Source organism: Bubalus kerabau, chromosome 22 (genome assembly GCF_029407905.1).
Source record: "Bubalus kerabau isolate K-KA32 ecotype Philippines breed swamp buffalo chromosome 22, PCC_UOA_SB_1v2, whole genome shotgun sequence".
In the NCBI taxonomy this organism is placed as follows: domain Eukaryota; kingdom Metazoa; phylum Chordata; class Mammalia; order Artiodactyla; family Bovidae; genus Bubalus; species Bubalus kerabau.
In genome coordinates, this window is record NC_073645.1 from 1144901 (window position 1) to 1166307 (window position 21407).

Below are 21407 nucleotides of genomic sequence, written 5' to 3' on the forward strand. Positions count from 1 at the left end.
AAATGAAAATGGAGAGATCACAACAGAAAACACAGAAATACAAAGGATCATAAGAGACTACTATCAACAATTATATGCCAATAAAATGGACAACGTGGAAGAAATGGACAAATTCTTAGAAAAGTACAACTTTCCAAAACTGGACCAGGGAAGAAATAGAAAATCTTAACAGACCCATCACAAGCACGGAAATGGAAACTGTAACCAAAAATCTTCCAGCCAACAAAAGCCCAGGTCCAGACGGCTTCACAGCTGAATTCTACCAAAAATTTAGAGAAGAGCTAACACCTATCCTGCTCAAACTCTTCCAGAAAATTGCAGAGGAAGGTAAACTTCCAAACTCATTCTATGAGGCCACCATCAGCCTAATACCAAAACCTGACAAAGATCCCACAAAAAAAGAAAACTACAGGCCAATATCACTGATGACATAGATGCAAAAATCCTTAACAAAATTCTAGCAATCAGAATCCAACAACACATTAAAAAGATCATACACCATGACCAAGTGGGCTTTATCCCAGGGATGCAAGGATTCTTCAATATCCGCAAATCAATCAATGTAATACACCACCTTAACAAATTGAAAAATAAAAACCATATGATTTTCTCAATAGATGCAGAGAAAGCCTTTGACAAAATTCAACATCCATTTATGATAAAAACTCTCCAGAAAGCAGGAATAGAAGGAACATACCTCAACATAATAAAAGCTATATATGACAAACCCACAGCAAACATTATCCTCAATGGTGAAAAATTGAAAGCATTTCCTCTAAAGTCAGGAACTAGACAAGGGTGCCCACTTTCACCATTACTATTCAACATAGCTTTGGAAGTTTTGGCCACAGCAATCAGAGCAGAAAAAGAAACAAAAGGAATCCAAATTGGAAAAGAAGAAGTAAAACTCTCACTGTTTGCAGATGACATGATCCTCTACATAGAAAACCCTAAAGACTCCACCAGAAAATCACTAGAACTAGTCAATGACTATAGTAAAGTTGCAGGATATAAAATCAACACACAGAAATCCCTTGAATTCCTATACACTAATAATGAGAAAACAGAACGAGAAATTAAGGAAACAATTCCAGTCACCATTGCAACGGAAAGAATAAAATACTTAGGAATATACCTACCTAAAGAAACTAAAGACCTATATATAGAAAACTATAAAACACTGGTGAAAGAAATCAAAGAGGACACTAATAGGTGGAGAAATATACCATGTTCATGGATTGGAAGAATCAATATAGTGAAAATGAGTATACTACCCAAGGCAATTTATAGATTCAATGCAATCCCTATCAAGCTACCAACAGTATTCTTCACAGAGCTAGAACAAATAATTTCACAATTTGTATGGAAATACAAAAAACCTCGAATAGCCAAAGCGATCTTGAGAAAGAAGAATGGAACTGGAGGAATCAACCTACCTGATTTCAGGCTCCACTACAAAGCCACAGTTATCAACACAGTATGGTACGGGCACAAAGACAGAAATATAGATTAGTGGAACGAAATAGAAAGCCCAGAGATAAATCCACACACATATGGACACCTTATCTTTGACAAAGGAGGCAAAAATATACAATGGATTAAAGACGATCACTTTAACAAGTGGTGATGGGAAATCTGGTCAACCACTTGTAAAAGAATGAAACTAGAACACTTTCTAACACAATACACAAAAATAAACTCAAAATGGATTAAAGATCTAAACGTAAGACCAGAAACTATAAAACTCCTAGAGGAGAACATAGGCAAAACACTCTCTGAAATACATCACAGCAGGATCCTCTATGACCCACCTCCCAGAATATTGGAAATAAAAACAAAAATAAACAAATGGGACCTAATTAACCTTAAAAGCTTCTGCACATCAAAGCAAACTATTAGCAAGGTGAAAAGACAGCCTTCGGAATGGGAGAAAATAATAGGAAATGAAGCAACTGACAAACAACTAATCTCAAAAATATACAAGCAACACCTACAGCTCAACTCCAGAAAAATAGATGACCCAATCAAAAAATGGGCCAAATAACTAAATAGACATTTCTCCAAAGAAGACATACAGATGGCTAACAAACACATGAAAAGATGCTCAAAATCACTCATTATCATAGAAATGCAAATCAAAACCACTATGAGGTACCATTTCACGCCAGTCAGAATGGCTGCAATCCAAAAGTCTACAAATAATAAATGCTGGAGAGGGTGTGGAGAAAAGGGAACCCTCTTACACTGTTGGTGGGAATGCAAACTAGTACAGCCACTATAGAGAACAGTGTGGAGATTCCTTAAAAAACTGGTAATAGAACTGCCTTATGATCCAGCAATCCCACTGCTGGGCATACACACTGAGGAAACCAGAAGGGAAAGAGACACGTGTACCCCAATGTTCATCGCAGCACTGTTTCTAATAGCCAGGACATGGAAGCAACCTAGATGTCCATCAGCAGATGAATGGATAAGAAAGCTGTGGTACATATACACAATGGAGTATTACTCAGCCATTAAAAAGAATAGAATGAATCAGTTCTAATGAGGTGGATGAAACTGGAGCCTATTATACAGAGTGAAGTAAGCCAGAAAGAAAAACACCAATACAGTATACTAACGCATATATATGGAACTTTGAAAGACGGTAACAATAACCCTGAGTACGAGACAGCAAAAGAGACACTGATGTATAGAAGAGTCTTATGGACTCTGTGGGAGAGGGAGAAGGTGGGAAGATTTGGGAGAATGGCATTGAAACATGTAAAATATCATGTATGAAAAGAGTTGCGAGTCCAGGTTTGATGCATGACACTGGATGCTTGGGGCTAGTGCACTGGGACGACCCAGAGGGATGCTATGGGGGGGAGGAGGGAGGAGGGTTCAGGATGGGGAGCACATGTATACCTGAGGCGGATTCATTTTGATATTTGGAAAAACTAATACAATTATGTAAAGTTTAAAAATAAAATAAAATTAAAAAAAAAATCCACAGGAGGCTTGACTCCCTTTAGGCCACTCAGTGGTCTCCAAGAAATACCCGTCAGGACTCGAGAGCAGAGCAGAGTCCTTTCCTTCCTCTCGAGATGAGGTCTGACTCCTCGGGTGCGTCTAAAATGCAACCCCGAGATCTCTGTCGCCCCTGGAGAGGAACATTAGGTCCTGGACACAAGCTTAGATGAGGTCTCTTTTGCCCTGAAGTGACTCGAGAGCAATCCCTAGCTCTCTCTCGCAACTCCAATGGAAGATTGGACTTCCCTGGGCCAACACAAGAGGAAGCCTGAATTCCCCATCGTAACTCGAGAATCCCACCGAAACTCGAGAAAAACCACATGGTTACCCTGTCATCGCAAGATGAGGCCCTTGCCCGCTACAGCGTCTAAAGAGAAGTCCCAGGTTTCTTCTTGAAGTGTTTTCACACTTCAAGTGTGAAAACTTGGCACCCTTGATGCGATTCCAAAAGTTCCCCGACACCCTGGTCTCTCTCGAGGGGAACACCGAGGTTCCCGGTACGACTTCATCTGAGCCACTTCTCCCCTCCTGATTGCGACTGGAGGGTCGACTCCCGTGCTTTGTCTGGAAGGGGTTCCCAACCTTCCCGGCGCACCTCAGGATGAGGCCGGTCTAACGAGAAAATTTGAGACGTAGCTTCATGGGTGGTAACACATGCTGAAAGACCCCGATTCCCCGGTCCACTCTTGATAAGAACCCGATGCCCGGACACCTCTTGAAAGGCAACCCTGTGGAAGAAGCCACAACACGAAGGGGCACTGACACCCTCGTGCATCGTCCGGAAAAACCCGCAGATTCCAAACACAGTTCGACAAGTTGCCTGTCACCCCGTGAATAACTCGAGAGGCAAGCGGAGTTCCATTCCTCCTTACAAGACGAGGCCTGACTCTCCTGTCCCAACTCTGCAGGGACCCTGCGATCAGAGTCAGAAATGGAGACGAACCCTGAGGTTCCTGCCTCCACTCGAGATGAGGCCCTCTTCTATTGCACCAAACCCAGTGGAGTCCCGAGAGGGCCCTCCCAACTCCAGGGTATCCTTGACTTCTCAGAGGCACACTGAGAAGCTCCCTGAGGCCACCGGCACTAGTCGAGGGAACCCAGGGTTTACTGCCGTGACCCAAGAAACCCCTTGAAAGTCCTTCTTTAACGGTTCTTGAGGCCTGATACACCTTCCATGACTCTAGAGCAATGACGCGCTCCCCCTCGCAATGCGCATGGAGACCTGACTTCCCAAGCGCCACATGAGAGGCTCCCTGAGCTCCCCGTAGTACCTCATGAGAAACCCCACACTGGCGCTGCAGCTCGAGAAAACCCACGAGACGCCCCCTTCATCGCGAGATGATGGCCTTCTTTTCCTGCATGGCCTGGAGAGCAATCACGAGTCCTCTCTCCAAACTCCACAGGAGGCTTGACTCCCTTTAGGCCACTCAGTGGGCTCCAAGAGATACCCGTCGCAACTCGAGAGGAGAGTGGAGTCCTTCGCTTCCCCTCGAGACAAGGACTGACTCCCCGGGTGCATCAGGAAAGCAACCCCGAGATCCCTGTCCCCCCTGGAGACGAACATTATGTCCTGGACACAAGCCTAGATAAGGTCTCTTTTGCCCTGCAGTAACTCAAGCGCAATCCCTAGCTCTCCCTCGCAACTCGAATGGAAGACTGGACTTCCCTGGGCCAACACAAGAGGAAGCCTGAATTTCCTGACCTAACTCGAGAATCCCGCCACAACTCGAGAAAAACGACGTGGTTAACCCGTCACCACAAGATGAGGCCCTTGCCAGCTACAGCGTCTCAAGAGAAGTCTCACGTTCCGTCTTGAAGTTTGAAACGGTACTTAGCACCTTTGATGTGACTCCAAAAGTTCCCCGACATCCCAGTTTTACTCGAGGGGAACATCGAGGTTCCCGGCACCACTTCATCTGAGCCCCTTCTCCCCTCCTGATCGGGACAAGAGGGTCGATTCACTTGCTTTGTCTGAAAGGGTTACCGACCTTCCTGGTGCACCTCAGGTTGAGGTCCGTCTCAAGAAGAAATTCGAGACGTAGGCTTGTGGGTGGTGCCACATGCCGAAAGACACTGATTTCCTGGTCTGCTCTTGATAAGAATCTGAAGGCTGGATACCTCTTCGAAGGCAACCCTGTGTATGAAGGCAAAAAACGAAGGGGAACTGACACCCCCATGCATCGTCCGGATAAAACCGCAGGTTCCACACACAGCTCGACAAGTGGCCTGTTATCCGGTGAACAACTCGAGAGTCCAGTGGAGTTCCATTCCTCCACACAAGACGAGGCCTGACTCTCCTGTCCTAACTCTGTAGGGACTCTGTGTTCAGAGTCAGAAATGGAGAGCAACCCTGAGGTTCCTGCTTCAAATCGAGATGAGGCCCTCTTCTGACAAGGTCCAGCCTCGGCTGGTCCAGGGTTTTCGAAGGGGAGACAGAGTAGGCGACCTATTGATTTATTTATCGAAGATATAAAGAGTAATAGAATGAGGATAGCTCAGTAGGAAAATTTAGTGGAGAAAAGAAGCTGAGTAGCTTGGTTTATGCGGAAAATCAGTATAACCCGTGACACCAGGTTAGCTCTGACCACGGAGGCCGCAGGCTCCCTCTCGAATAGCGAAAAGTGCCCCACCTTAGACACCTTCTCAAGTGGTCTTCGAAGCCCAGGCAAATAAATGGTCGCAGAGGATATCCGCGCTCCAGATGGACACTCATCTGAAAATTGAGGGGAAGAATGACATTAGGAGACTAAGCGTTGGCAATCAAGGCCCGTAGCTTTATTTTCAACAGGGGTTTTTATACCCTAAGTTACACATGGAGGATAACGGGGATGCAAAGACAGCAGCCTTTGATCCTTATCAAAAACCAGAGTTTCTCTCCTGCAAATGTATCGTATACAAATGGTTTAGGTGATTTACATCATCTTCTAGCCAGAAGACCTATTAACATTTTATGACTCTTGACAAAGACTTATCAACCGTAAGACTTATTTTCTCTAAGAGTAATTATTTTAAGGTTTGGCTCCATCTTTCGAAGATAAAATTGCATTCCTATAGGGCAGATGTGTAATGGGCTTACAACAAAGGAAATAATTTATTACCTTAAGGGTCTAAAGTTAGTAACACCAAGGCCACTACTTATTTCTTCTACATACCAACTATATTAATTAATACACATTCAAGGATACAATTCAGGGGATGTGGAAACTTGGCAACAAGCATTGGTTCATCAATGAAATCTTTTACTAGTTTTATTCTGACAGTTTCTAACTCTCTGAGAGGCTCTAAGCTATTTGAATATCTTAAGCTTCCCGTGCCTCTCGAGGCTCGGAGACTGTACACAATTGTATGCATTGCTGTAGGAGACCGGGTAAACTTGTCAGGCGAGTTAGAGAGCCATCTGACGTGTTTGGATTTAAACACTCCTAATTGCCCAGGAACTTTATTAATTGGAGCTGTAGGTTAGCTCTTTGACAGAGAGAGTGAGATGGTGGTGGGGGACAGCCCCCAGTAAAGTCAGAGGGGAGAGCACAAAGCAATAAAGTAGGCAGACTCTGGTTTTGGGGGGTAGATGCTCAAGAATATCCGGGAGGACTCCCGAGGCTCGATCCCGCCTTTGTGTATGCCCAGCCTCCTTCCTCATGACCTTTGTCACGAGTGGAATGTCTCTCGCCGGCTCCCGGCATCTCCCCGTTTTTTATTTCTTAAAACAGCCAGATGTAGCTCAGTCGCGAGCCTCTGAATACTCTGCCGAAGAATCCTGACAATACAAGGAAGAATGATTATGAGCAGCAGAGTTAAAGCAGCCACCGCAGCATAGCTAAAGACATTAGACAGAATATTCTTTCCTGAGATGTAGTTAGGGAAAGTATGGAAGAAATCATTTGCTGTTCCAGCAGCAGTAAAATCTAATTGGGAGTGCTCCATGGTTGCTATTTGATAGTGAAGTTTCCCTACGTCTCAACCAATGTCAGAGCTGTTCCAGATACCTGAAATATGGTTTTTAATCTTTTCCCATTCAAAATCTGTCTCATTTACTTTCAGGGGTGTTACACATATCCACCGATAGTCAGCATGACAAGACAATGCCATTTTCACCTTTAAAGCCTGCAATTCAGTCCCAATATGTATTACTGCTTCCTCTAGGGCGTCTACCCTCATTTCTAATTTTCTCTCTATAGCTTCCTGTGTTGCCAATGTTAAAGAAACATTTTTGGACATAGAATCAACATATTGAGCAGTATGTACTTGTTGAGTCAATGATATTGCTGCCACAGTAACAGAAGTGATTGCACTTATCAAAGCTGCTGTTCCCAAGATAAGTAAGCCCACAAACCGTCGTGTTTGCATTAAATCCTGTAGTTGTTGTAATACAGCAAGACCATAATTCAATAAGTGGTTACATCATAAGATAAGGTGGATGTTGTAGCATTACAAAGGAGCAAACATTATATTGAGGGTTTAAACAAGATGAACCAGGGAGCAGCTGTAGGCGTCAGCCCGGGGGAGCAGTGTCCCCAGCATCAGGAGGCAGAACGCGAGCGGCAGGCTGTAGGCCAAGGCGCCTATGGTGGGCGGAGGGGCAGGGTTCGTGGTTTAGGGCTAGACACCACCGCTTGGGCTCAGGGCGGTCCCCTCTCGCCGGTGGGGCCACGCTGGTCTGGACGGCACTCCGCGGGCGCGCTTTCCTCTCTGGCCCTCACTCGCTGCACAGACTTCTTTGCTCTAGGTCACGGGGTGCAGAGAGGTGGGTGCGAGGCGCTGCTGGTGGCACGGAGGCGAGAGCTGGCTGGGGGAGGGGGAGCGAGCGAGTGCGCACGCCGCGAACCTGGTCTTTGGGGAATGTGACATGACGAATTTGTCTGAGATCCAAACCGGAGAATCTGCATTCTGTAGAAATATACAAGCATACCCTCTCCCACAAGTTAGCAACACATCTGGCCTTTTTCACTCTCCCGTAAGGAGGCCTTTTTACTTGACCAGGGGCCGAGTCGTAGCCTGTAATTCAGGCATCTAGTGTCTCATCATTGTAGTCTGCCCCTGTGTGTTTACGTTTAAGTGATTAATTACAATTGGAACATAACTTCACTATTTGTCTAGCTGTTTCCCTATGGATATGTTAATTTAGGTCTAATGTTTAGTTTAGGTCTCTGTATAAATTTAAGTAATAAATGTATAACCTCCTTATCTCATTTTGGTATACAGGTATACAGATATACCTAAATGCAAAATGCATTTATATATGTATTTATATATGGCAACAAGTATAAAGTTATTGACATATAATATATATAAATCAATATACTTGAATTAATCTTTATAATTAATATATTCATTAATATATATTACAACAATACAACACATACACAGCTAATACCAACCAACACAAACCAATATACTGTAATAATACATGTCACACATTTATAATTATACAGTATATAGAACATATATCATCACAGCACATCAATCCATACCAATTAATATCAGCCACACACACATTATATTACTGCCATATATATTTAATTATACAGTATATATATGTGTGTGTGTATATAGTATACATATTAATTTATATACAAATTAATTAAGTATAGATCTATAAATAGAATTAGGTATACCTTTATTATATTTTATTTATACCCATACCTAATTAGGCAAACTGTAATTAGGCAAATACATTTATATTATGTATTTATAACAATATATAAAGTATTGTTAAATGTACCACCTGTACAGCATCTCCACCCCACATACCACTTTCTCTAATCCCACGAACTCATTTTCAGTATTATGTGTTGGCCAGGAGCTGGGCCAGTCTTTCCCAGCAATGTTAAGAGACGTCTGTTCCTGTGTCTAATAGCCCTGGCGTTTTATTCTCTTGAATTAAAAGATCTTTTAAAGGCCTTGGAACTGTAATTTCCTGCACCCAAAAGGCTAGATCACTAGATCCAAATGTTTTGTGGCTCTTAGATTGAGAAGTCAAGTTTTTCCTTGTCTGATAGTAAGGTAAAAGTAAAAGCTGTGTTACTCTTTGACCTTTATTAATTTGTACAGTTTTGATAGGCAGTGAGATCAAGACTTTAATTTCTCAATATCATCAGAATCTACTACACCATGCACCAGCGAAATTTCTTTTCTTTCTTTTTTTTTTATTTAATTTTTTTTTAAAAGAAAGCGAGCTACGCCCCAGGACAAATCTTACAATGTCCTCAGATAGGGGGCCAGCCACTCCGGTTGGAATTGGAGTAAGCGGCACATCAGGGGTTAATATTGTTATTAAATCTCCTTGCCTTTTCGCTTTTCTCCTAGCCTGGGTGAGACCCCCCTGAGGGAGTTTTCTCCAAGGAGCACACTCTGCATATTGTGTACTAAAAGCTCCTTTGTTTAAAAAACTTTTTATCTTCCTCAGTCTTAGGCAACACTTTGGGAGGCTTTGGGGGCAAAGTGGGGAACTCCTGGGTCCTGGGAGGCACAATCGAAGGCGGTGGCAGTCGCCTTAAATCAGAAAGTGGTGGATAAGTTTTTTAAAGGTTTGCGCAGAGGGGGAGGGAGCTCGCCAGGGCTCTCGGCCGCAGCGTCCTGTAAGCCCTCTCCTTCCTCGAGAGGTAGACCACTTTCTCCCTCCTTTTTTTTTTCTTCAATGGCAGAAAATATGATCTGTGCAGTAAATGGAGACTCACCACCATCCACCTCTATAGCCTCCCCCATAGTCTATTTAACAGCCTCGTGACGGAGGTCCAGGACATTTCTAATCATATTCCACAGTCAATAAATATTTGTCTATTCTTAGATGCAGAGAAATCCATTTTTAATTTTTTTTTAATTTTAGAGAATATTTTTATTTATTTTGTAACCTCTTTACCCTGGCTAAACTGCAGAGGGGACTAGAAAAGAAGCCTCAAGGTGAGGATCAAGTTCATCCTTGGGACTAGAGAAAATCCTTCTCCGGGAAACTCCTAGCGGTGGCCCTTTACCCCGACATGGAGGAGGAGGCATAGGGGGATGGGAGCGTCCCGAAGTTTTCCTCTTCTGTTCCGGAGATCCTTTAACTGTTTGGTAACTAAATCTTACGAACTGTCTGATCGGGGATGTTTCCCTCAACCTCCTAGGAGCGGATGGTCTGATTAGGGATGTTTTCTTAAACTTTTAGGAGCATCTTTAGCTTAAAAAAAAAATCCTCATCAGAATGGCATCGAGCTGCTGTTTCCTCTAAACCTTTTTCAAATTGAGGGGAGAGCTGATCTTTCTTTTCATCCCTATCTTTTACATGCTCATTGGCAGTCATAGCGGCTAGCCATTCATTTAGCTGTCGATAGCTAGGTATAGCCTCTTCATTTTCACTTTTCTTTATAACAGGTACCTTTTCAGATTTGCTTTTTTGTTTAACAGGTACTTTTCCAACTTTACTTTCCTCTTTAACAGGTACCTTTTCAAATTCATGAGCTGGATCTAAAACATCTCTAGTCATATTCCACAGAGGAAAGGTGTAAGTAGGGATTTTTTCCAAACCTTGCTGAGCACAATAAGCTCTTAGCTGTTTTCCTAGTTTTTTCAAGATATCGAGGTTAACAGTGCCTTGTTGTAGAAACCAAGGGCAGTGGTCTTGTACAAATGTAAAAAATGATTGAATGGAAGATTTTTTAACCTTGATTCTTCTTTTACTTAATAACTGTAAAATTACTCCTATAAAGAGCTGTCTTTCATTTGATTCAGTGTTGCCCATGTCAGAAACTTAAGGATAGTAAAAGATTTTGCTTTTAGCTATCTAAAGATTAGGCCTTTTTTGTCAGCCTTTTTAGAAACCGTTTTTTCTCTCTAACTCTTCAACACTTCCCACTCCTCTCGCCCTGTCTATTCTACAGGGGGATCTGCAGCCCCCTAAGTGGGATCCTATCTGTCCCCAAAACTGAACACTGGGGGAATGGGGTTGGGGATTTACCTTCGAAATGCCTGTCTTGGGCGCCACCTGCAGAGGTCCAGCCCCAGCTGATCCAGGGTATTCGAAGGGAAGATGGAGTAGGCGACCTATTTATATATTTATTTATTCATCAAAGATATAAAGAGTAATAGAATGAGGATAGCTCAGTAGGAAAATTCAGTGGAGAAAAGCAGCTGAGTAGCTTGGTTTACGCGGAAAATCAATATAACCCGTGACACCAGGTTAGCTCTGACCACGGAGGCTGCAAGTGCCCTCTAGAATAGAGGAAGGTGCCCCACCTTAGACACCTTATCGAGTGGGTCTTCAAAGCCCAGGCAAATAAATGGTCGCAGAGGATATCCGCGCTCCAGATGGACACTCATCTGAAAATTGAGGGGAATAATGACATGGGGAGACCAAGGGTTGGTGAGCAAGGCCCGTAGCTTTATTTTCAACACAGGTTTTAATACCCTAAGTTACACATAGAGGATAATAGGGGATGCAAAGTCAGCAGTCTTTAATCCTTATCAAAAACCAGGGTTTCTTTTCTGCAGATTTATCGTATAAAAATGGTTTAGATGATTTACATCATCTTCTGGCCAGAAGACCTATTAACATTTTATGACTCTTGACAAAGACTTATCAACCATAAGAGTTATTTTCTCTAAGAGTAATTGTTTAAGGTTTGGCGCCATCTTTCGAAGATAAAATTGCATTCCTATAGGGAGGATGTGTAATGGGTTTACAACAAAGAAAAGAATTTATTACCTTAAGGGTCTAAAGTTACCAACATCAAGGCCACTACTTATTTTTTCTACATACCAACTATATTAATTAGCACACATTCAAGGATACAATTCAGGGGATGTGGAAACTTGGCAAAAAGCATTGGTTCATCAATGAAATCTTTTACTAGTTTTATTCTGACAGTTTCTAACTCTCTGAGAGGCTCTAAGCTATTTGAATATCTTAAACTTCCCGTGTATCTCGAGGCTGGGAGACTGTACACAATCGTATGCATAGCTGTAGGAGACCGGGTAAACTTGTCAGGCGAGTTAGAAAACCATCTGAGGGGTTTGGATTTAAACACTACTAATTGCCCAGGAACATTATTAGTTGGAGCTGTAAGTTAGCTCTTTGACAGAGAGAGTGAGATGGTGGTGGGGGACATCCCCAGTAATGTCAGAGGTGAGAGAACAAAGCAATAAAGAAGGCAGACTTTGGTTTTTGGGGGTAGATGCTGAAGAATATATGGGGGAACTCCCGGAGGCTCGATCCCGCCTTTGCATATGCCGAGACTCTTTCCTCATGACATTTGTCACGAGTGGAATGTCTCTCGCTGGCTCCCGGCAATCTTCCATTGCACCAAACGCAGTGGAGTCCCGAGAGGCCCCTCCCAACACCACAGTATAAGTGTCTTCTCAGAGGCACCCTGAGCAACTCCCTGAGGTCACCGGCACAAGTCGAGGGAACACAGGGTATCCTGCCGCAACCCGAGAAAGACCTCAAGAGTCCGTCTTCAACGCGTCTTGACGACGGATTCCCCTACCATGACTCGAGAGCAATGACACGCTCCCCCTCGCCATGCGCATGGACACCTGACTTCACTGGCGCCACATGAGAGGCTCCCTGAGCTCCCCTTCATACCTCGTGAGAAACCCCACACTGGCGCCACAGCTCGGGAAAACCCACGAGACGCCACCATCATCGCGAGATTGGGGACTTCTTTTCCTGCCTGACCTGGAGAGCAATCCCTGGTCCTTTCTCCAAACTTCACAGGAGGCTTTACTCCCTTTAGGCCACTCAATGGGCTCCAAGAGATACCTGTCGTGACTTGAGAGGAGAGCAGAGTACTTTGTTTCCCCTCGAGAGGAGGCCTTACCTCGGGTGAGTCTGGAATGCAACCCCGAGATCCCTGTTGCCCCTGGAGAGGAACATTATGTCCTGGACAAAAGCCTAGATGAGGTCTATTTTGCCCTACAGTGACTCGAGAGCAACACCCATCTCTCCCTCGCAATTCGAATGGAAGATTGGTCTTCACTGGGCCAACACAAGAGGAAGTCTGAATTTCCCGTTGTAACTCGAGAATCCCGCCGCAACTCTTAAAAACCACGTGGTTCCCCATTCATCACAATATGAGGCCTTTGCCCGCTACAGAGTCTCAAGAGAAGTCCCATGTTTCGTCATAAAGTTCGAAATGCTACTTGGCACCCTTGATGCGACCCCAAAAGTTCCCCAATATACCGGTCTCACTCCAAGGGAACACCGAAGTTCCTGGCACCACTTCATTTGAGCCCCTTCTCCCCTCCTGATCACTGCAGGAAGGTCGATTCCCCTGCTTTGTCTAGAAGGGGTTCCCGAACTTCATGGCCCACCTCAGGATGAGGCCAGTCTCACGAAGAAATTCGAGACGTAGCCTCGTGTTGGTGCCACATGCCGAAAGACCACGATTTCTCGGTCTTGCTCTTGATAAGAACCCGATGCCCGGACACCTCTTCTAAGGCAACCCTGTGGATGAAGGCACTACACGAGGGGGCACTGGCAACCCTGTTCATCGTCCGGAAAATCCCACAGGATCCACATACAGCTCCACAACTGGCCTGTCACCCCTTAAACAACGAGAGAGGCAAGCGGAGTTCCCTTCCTCAGACAAGGCGAGGCCTGAGTATCCAATCCCAACTCTGCAGGCACGCTTCGATCTGAGTCAGAAATGGAGAGGAAACCTGAGGTTCCTGCCTCAACCCGAGATGAGGCCCTCTTCCATTAAAACAAACCCAGTGGAGTCCCGAGAGGCCACTCCCATCTCCACAGTATCCCTGACTTCTCATAGGCATTCTGAGAAGCTCCTTGAGGCCACCGGCAAACGTCGAGGGAAATAAGGGTTTCCTGCCACAACCGAAGAAAGAACTCGAGAGTCCTTCTTCAACGCATCTTGAGGTCAGATTCCCCTACCATGGCTCGAGAGCAATAACGCGCTCCCCCTCGCCACGCACATGGAGACCTGACTTCCCTGGCGCCACATGAGAGGCTCCCTGAGCTCCCTGTCGTACCTCGTGTGAAACCCCACACTGGCGCTGCAGCTCGAGAAAACACACAAGACCCCTCCGTCATCGCGAGATGAGGGCCATCTTTTCCTGCATGGCCTGGAGAGCAGTCCCAAGTCCTCTCTCCAAACTTCACAGGAGGCTTGACTCCCTTTAGGCCACAAAGTGGGCTCCAAGAGGTGCCCGTCGTGACTCGAAAGGAGAGCGGAGTCCTTTGCTTCCCTTCGACACGAGGCCTGACTCCCTGGGTGAGTCTGGAATGCAAACCTGAGATCCCTGTGGCCCTTGGAGAGGAACATTAGGTCCTGGATACAAGCCTAAATGAGGTCTCCTTTGCCCTGCAGTGACTCGAGCGCAACCCCCAGCTCTCCATCGCAACTCGAATGGATGATTGGACTTCCCTGGCCCAACACAAGAGGAAGCCTGAAATCCCCGTCGTAACTCGAGAATCCCGCCGAAACTCGAGAAAAACCACGTGGCTCCCCCGTCATCGCAAGATGAGGCCCTTGGCCGCTACAGCCTATCAAGAGAAGTCCCACGTTCCATCCTGAAGTACAAAACGGTACTTGGCACCCTTGATTCGACCCCCAAAGTTCCCTGACATACCGGTCTCACTCGAGGGAAACACCAAAGTTCATGGCACCACTTCCTGTGAGCCCCTTCACCCCTCCTGATCGCGACAGGAGGGTCGACTCCCATGCTTTGTCTGCAAGGGGTTCCCGACGTTCCCCGCGAACCTCCGGATGAGGCCGGTCTCATGAGGAAATTCAAAAAGTAGCCTCATGGTTGGTGCCACATGTTGAAAGATCCCGAATTCCCGGTCCACTCTAGATAAGAACCTGACGCCCGGACATCTCTTCGAAGGCAACCCTGTGGATGAAGGCACAACACGAAGGGACACTGACATCCCCATGCATCATCTGGAAAAACCCGCCGATTCCACTCACAGCTCCAAATGTGGACTGTCACCCCGTGAACAACTCGAGAGGCAAGTGAAGTTGCATTCCTTCACACAAGACGAGGCCTTACCCTCCTGGCCCAACTCTTCAGGGACCCTGCGATCGGAGTCAGAAATGGAGAGGAACCCTGAAGTTCCTGCCTCAACTAGAGAAGAGGCCCTCTTCCATTGAACCAAACTCAGTGGTGTCCCGAGAGGCCCCTCCCAACACCACAGTATCCCTGAATTCTCAGAGGCTCCCTGAGAAGGTACCTGAGGTCACTGGCACAAGTCGAGGGAACCCAGAGTTTCCTGAAGTAACCCGAGAAAGACTTGGAGAGTCCTTTTTCAACGTCTCTTGATGCCCGATTCCCCACCATGACTCCAGAGCAAGGACGCGCTCCCCTCGCCACAAGCAGGAAAACTGACTTCCCTAGTACCACACAAGAGGCTCCCTGAGTACCCCATCGTACCTCGTGAGAAAACCCACAGTGGCGCCGCAGTTCGAGAAAAACCACAAGATGCCCCCGTCAAGGAGAGATGGGGGCCTTCTTTTCCTGCCTGACCTGGAGAGCAATCCCTGGTCCTCTCTCCAAACTTCACAGGAGGATTGACTCCCTTTAGGCCACTCAGTTGGGTCCAAGAAATACCTGGTGCGACTCGAGAGGAGAGCGGAGTCCTTTGCTTCCCTGGAGACGAGGCCTGACTCCCCGGGTGAGTTTGGAATGCAACCCCGAGATCCCTGTCGCCCCTGGAGTGGAACATTATGTCCTAGACACAAGCCTAGATGAGGTCTATTTTGCCCTACAGTGATCGAGAGCAACCTCCATCTCTCCCTCACAATTTGAATGGAAGATTGGGCTTCCCACGGTCAACACATGAGGAAGTCTGAATTTCCCATCGTAATTCGAGAATTCAGCCTCAAGTCTTAAAAACCATGTGGTTCCCCCTTCATCGCAATATGAGGCCCTTGCCAGCTAGAGTCTCAAGAGAAGTCCCACGTTCCATCTTAAAGTTCGAAATGCTACTTGGCACCCTTGTTGCGACCCCAAAGTTCCCCAACATACCGGTCTCACTCCAGGGGAACACCGAAATTCCCGGCGTCTCCAGGGAAGTCCCATGTTCCGCCCTGAAGGGCGAAACGGTACTTGACACCCTTGATGCGACCGCAAAAGTTCCCCGACACGCTGGGTTCCCTCGAGGGGAACACCAAGGGTCCTGGCACCACTTCATCTGAGCCCCTTCTCCCCTCCTGATTGCGACAGGAGAGTCGATTCCCCTGCTTTCTCTGGAAGGGGTTCCCGGCCTTCCTGGTGCACCTCAGGATGAGGCCGGTCTCAGGAGGAAATTCGAGACTAGCCATGTGTGAGGTGCCACGTGCCGAACGACACCGATTTTCCGGTCCGCTCTTGATAAGAACCCGATGCCCAGACACCTCTTCGAAGGCAACCCTGTGAGTGAAGGCTCAACACGAAGGGGCACTGACACCCCCATGCATTATCCGGAAAAACCCGCAGGGTCTACACACAGCTCGACAAGGGGCCTGAGACTCCCGGAACAACTCGAGAGGCAACCAGAATTCCATTCCTAACAAGACGAGGCATGACTCTCCTGTCCCAACACTGCAGGGACCGTGCAGTCGGAGTCAGAATCGGAGAGGAAGCCTGAGGTTCCTGCCTCCCCTGGAGATGAGGCCCTCTTCCATTGCGCCGAACCCAGCAGAGTCCCGAGAGGCCCTGCCAACTCCACAGCATTCCTCACCTCTCAGAGGCACCCTGGTAAGTTCCCTATAGTCCCCTGAAGAAGTCGAGGGAAACGAGGATTTCCCGCCGCCACCCGAGAAAGACCTCGAGAGTCCTTCTTCAACACGTCTTGAGGCCCTAGTCACTTCCCATGACTCGAGAGTGATGAGCAGCTCCTCCTCGCCATGCGCATGGAGACATGAGTTCCCTGGCGTCGCACGAGAGGCTCCCTGAGGTCCTCGTCGTGCCTCGTGAGAAAACCTCCACGGGCGCCGCAGCCTGAGGAAACCCATGAGATGCCCCCGTCATCGCGAGATGAGGGCCTTCTTTTCCTGCCTGACCTGGAGAGCAATCCCGAGTCCTCTCTCCAAAGTGAAGAGGAGGCTCGACACCCTTGAGTCCACTCATTGGGCTCCAAGACATCCGTGTCGCGACTTGAGAGGAAAGTGGAGTCCTCTGCTTCCCCTCGAGGCGAGGCCTGACTCCCCGGGGGAGTCTGTAATGGAAACCCGAGATCTCTGTCTTCCCTTGAGAGGAATATTAGGTCCTGGACACACGCCTCGATGAGGTCTCTTTGGCCCTGTAGTGACTCGAGCAGAACCCCCAGCTTTCCCTCGCAACTCCAGGGGAAGATTGGGCTTCCGAGGGCTACCCCAAGAGGAAGCCTGAAATCCCCGTCGTTTTCGAGAATCCAGACGCAACTCGAGAAAAACGACGTGGTTCCAACGTCTTCACAGGATGAGGCCCTTGCCCGCTACAGCGTCTCCAGGGAAGTCCCATGTTCCGTCCTGAAGTGGGAAACGGTACTTGGCTCCCTTGATGCGACCCCTAAAGTTCCCTGAAACGCCGGGTTCCCTCGAGTGGAACACCTAGAGTCCCGGCCCCACTTCATCTGAGCCCCATCTCCCCTCCTGATCGCGACAGGAGAGTCGATTCCCCTTCTTTGTGTGGAAGGTGTTCCCGGCCTTCCCGGCGCACCTTAGGATGATGCTGGTCTCACGAGGAAATTCGAGATGAGCCACGTGGGTGGTGCCACATGTCGAACGACCCCGATTTCCCGGTCCGCTCTTGAAATGAACCTGATGCCCTGATACCTCTTTGAAGGCAACCCTGTGGGGGAAGGCACCAAATGAAGGGGCAATGACACCCCCGTGCATCTTCTGGAAACACCCGCAGGTTCCACACACAGCTCGACAAGGGGCCTGAGACCCACTGAACGACTCGAGAGGCAAGCAGAGTTCCATTACTCAGACAAGACGAGGCCTGACTCTCCTGTCCCAACCCTGCAGGGACCCTGCGGTCGGAGTCAGAAATGGAGAGGAAGCCTGAGGTTCCTGCCTCCAATCGAGATGAGGCCCTCTTTCATTGCGTCAAACCTAGTGGAGTCCCGAGAGGCCCCTCTAACTCCTCAGTATCCCTCACCTCTCAGAGGCACCTGGGAAGTTCCCTAAGGTCCCCGGTAGAGGTCGAGGGAAACGAGTGTTTCCCGCCCCAACCCAAGAAAGACCTCGAGAGTCCTTCTTAAATGCGTCTTGATGCACTAGCCCCTCCCATGACTCCAGAGCAATGACGCGATCTGCCTGGCCACACGCATGGAGGCCTGACTTCTCTGGCGCCGCACGAGAGGCTCCCTGAGCTCCCCATCATATCTCGTGAGAAACCCCACACTGGCGCCACAGCTCGAGAAAACCCATGAGACGCTCCCATCATCACGAGAGGAGGGCCATCTTTAACTGAATGGTATTCAGATCAAGCGTGAACCTTCTGTCCAAGCTACACAGGACGCTTGACTCCCTTTAGGCCACTCATTGGGCTCCAAGAGTTACACGTCGCGACTCGAAAGGATAGTGGAGTCCTTTGCTTCCACTCGAGACGAGGCGTGACCCACCGTGTGAGACTGGAATGCGACCCCGATATCCCTGTTGCCCCTGGAGAGGAACACTACGTCCTGGACCCAAGCCTAGATGAGGACTCTTTGCCCTGAAGTGACTCGAGAGCAACCCACAGCTCTCTCTGACAAGTTGAATGGAAGATTGGACTTCCTGGGCCAACACAAGAGGAAGCCTGAATTCCCCGTCGTAACTCGAGAATCCCGCCGCAACTCGAGAAAAACCACGTGTTTCCCTCGTCATCGCAATATGAGGCCCTTGCCCGCTAGAGGATCTCCAGAGAATTCCCACGTTCCGTCTTGAAGTGCAAAACTGTACTTGGCACCCTTGATGCGACCTCAAGGTGCCGTGAAATACCGGTCTCACTCGAGGGGACCACCGAGGTTCCCAGCACCACTTCATCTGAGCCCCTTCTCCCCTTCTGATCGCGACCGGTGTGTCGATTCCCCTGCTTTGTCTGCAAGGGTTCCCTACCTTCCCGGCGAACCTCAGGATGAGGTCGGTCTCCCGAGGAAATTCGAGACGTAGCCTCGTGGGTGGTACCACATGCTGAAAGACCCCAATTTTCTGGTACGCTCTTGAAAAGAACCCGATGCCCGGACACCTCTTTGAAGGCAACCCTGTGGATGAAGGCACAACACGAAGGGGCACTGACACCCCTGTGCATCGTCCGGAAAAACCCGCAGGTTCCACACACAGCTCAACAAGTGGCCTGTCACTCCGTGAACAACTCGAAAGGCAAGCGGAGATCCATTCCTCCACGGAAGACGAGGCGTGACTCTCTTGTCCGTACTCGGCAGGTACTCTGCGACCCGAGTCAGAAATGGAGAGGACCCCTGAGGTTCCTGCCTCCATTCGAGATGAGGCCCTCTTCGATTGCACCAAACCCAGTTGAGTAACGAAAGGCCCCTCCCAAATCCACAGTGTCCCTGACTTCTGAGAGGCACCCTGAGAAGTTGCCTGAGGTCACCGACACAAGTCGAGGGAACCCAGGGTTCCCTGCCGCAACGCGAGAAAGACCTCGAGAGTCCTTCTTCAATGCGTCTTGAGGCCCGATTCGCCTACTATGACTCGAGAGCAATCACACACTCCCCTTCACCACACGCACGGAGACCTGACGTCCCTAGCACCACACGAGAGGCTCTCTGAGCTCCCCGTCATACCTCGTGAGAAATCTGATACTGGCGCCGCAGCTGGAGAAAACCCACGAGACGCCCCCGTCATCGCGAGATGAGGGCCTTTTTTCCTGCATGGCCAGGAAAACAATCCCGAGTCATCTCTCCAAACTCCATAGTAGGCTTCACTCCCTTTACGCCACGCAGTGGGCTCCAAGAGATACCCGTCGCGACTCGACAGGAGAGCGGAGTCCTTTTTTTCCCCTCAAGACGAGGCCTAACTCTCCGGGTGAGTCGAGAATGCAACCCTGAGATCCCTGTCGGCCCAGTAGTGGAACACTAGGTCCTGGACACAAGCGTAGATGAGGTCTATTTTGCCCTGCAGTGACTGGAGAGCAATCCCCAGTTCTAACTTGCAACTCGAATGGAATACTGGATTTTCCTGACGCCACACAAGAGGCTCCCTGAAATCCCCGTGGTACTTCATGAGACACCCCACACTGGCGTCGCATCTCGAGAAAACAAACGAGACACCACCGTCATCTCGAGATGAGGGCCTTCTTTTCCTGCATGGCCTGGAGTCCAATCCCGAGTCCTCTCTCCAAACTCCACAGGAGGCTTGACTCCCTTTAGTACACACATTGGGCTCCAAGAGATACCCATCGCGACTCGAGACGAGAGCGGAATTCTTTGCTTACCCTCGAGGTGAGAACTGACTCCCCGGATGAGTCTGGAATGCAAACCCGAGATCCCTGTCGCCCCTGGAGAGCAACGTTAGATCCTGGACACAAGCCTAGATTAGGTCTCTTTTGCCCTGCAGTGACTCTAGCGCAATCCCCAGCTCCCCCTCGCAACCCGAATGGAAGATTGGATTTCAAGGCCAACAAGAGGAAGCCTAAATTCCCGGTCATAACTCGAGAATCCCGCCGTAACTCGAGCAAAACCACGTGGTTCTCCCGTCATCGCAAGATGAGGCCCTTGCCCGCTACAGCGTTTCAAAAGATGTCCCAGGTTCCGTCTTGAAATGCGAAACGGTACTTGGCACCCTTGATGCGACCCCAAAAGTCCCCCAACACGCCGGTCTCACTCAAGGGGAACACCGAGGTTCCCGGCACCACTTCATTTAAGCCCCTTCTCCCCTCCTGATCGTGACCGGTGTGTCGATTCCCCTGCTTTGTCTGCAAGGGGGCCCGACCTTCCCTGCACAACTCAGGATGAGGCTGGTCTCATGGGGAAATTCGATACGTAGCTTTGTGGGTGGTGCCACTTGCTGAAAGACTCCAATTTCCCGGTCCGCTCTTGATAAGAATCCGATGCTCGGACACCTCTTGGAAGGCAGCCTTGAGTATGAAGGCACAACACGAAGGGGCACTGACACCCCCGGGTATCGTCCGGAGAAACCCGCAGGTACCACACACAGCTCGAGAAGTGACCTGTCACCCCGTGAACAACTGGAGAGGCAAGCAGAGTTCCATTCCTCCACACAAGACGAGGCCTGACTCTCCTGTTCGAACTCTGCAGCGAAACTGCGATCCGAGTCAGATCTGGCCCAGGGGAAGTCAGGAGAGGAAACATGAGTTTCCTGCCTCCACTCGAGATGAGGCCCTCTTCCATTGCACCGAACCCAGTGGAGTCCCGAGAGACCCCTCCCAACTGCACAGTATCCCTGACTTCTCAGAGGCACCCTTAGACCTTCCTGAGATCACCGGCACAAGTCGAGGGAACCAAGGGTTTCCTGCCCCAACCCGTAAAA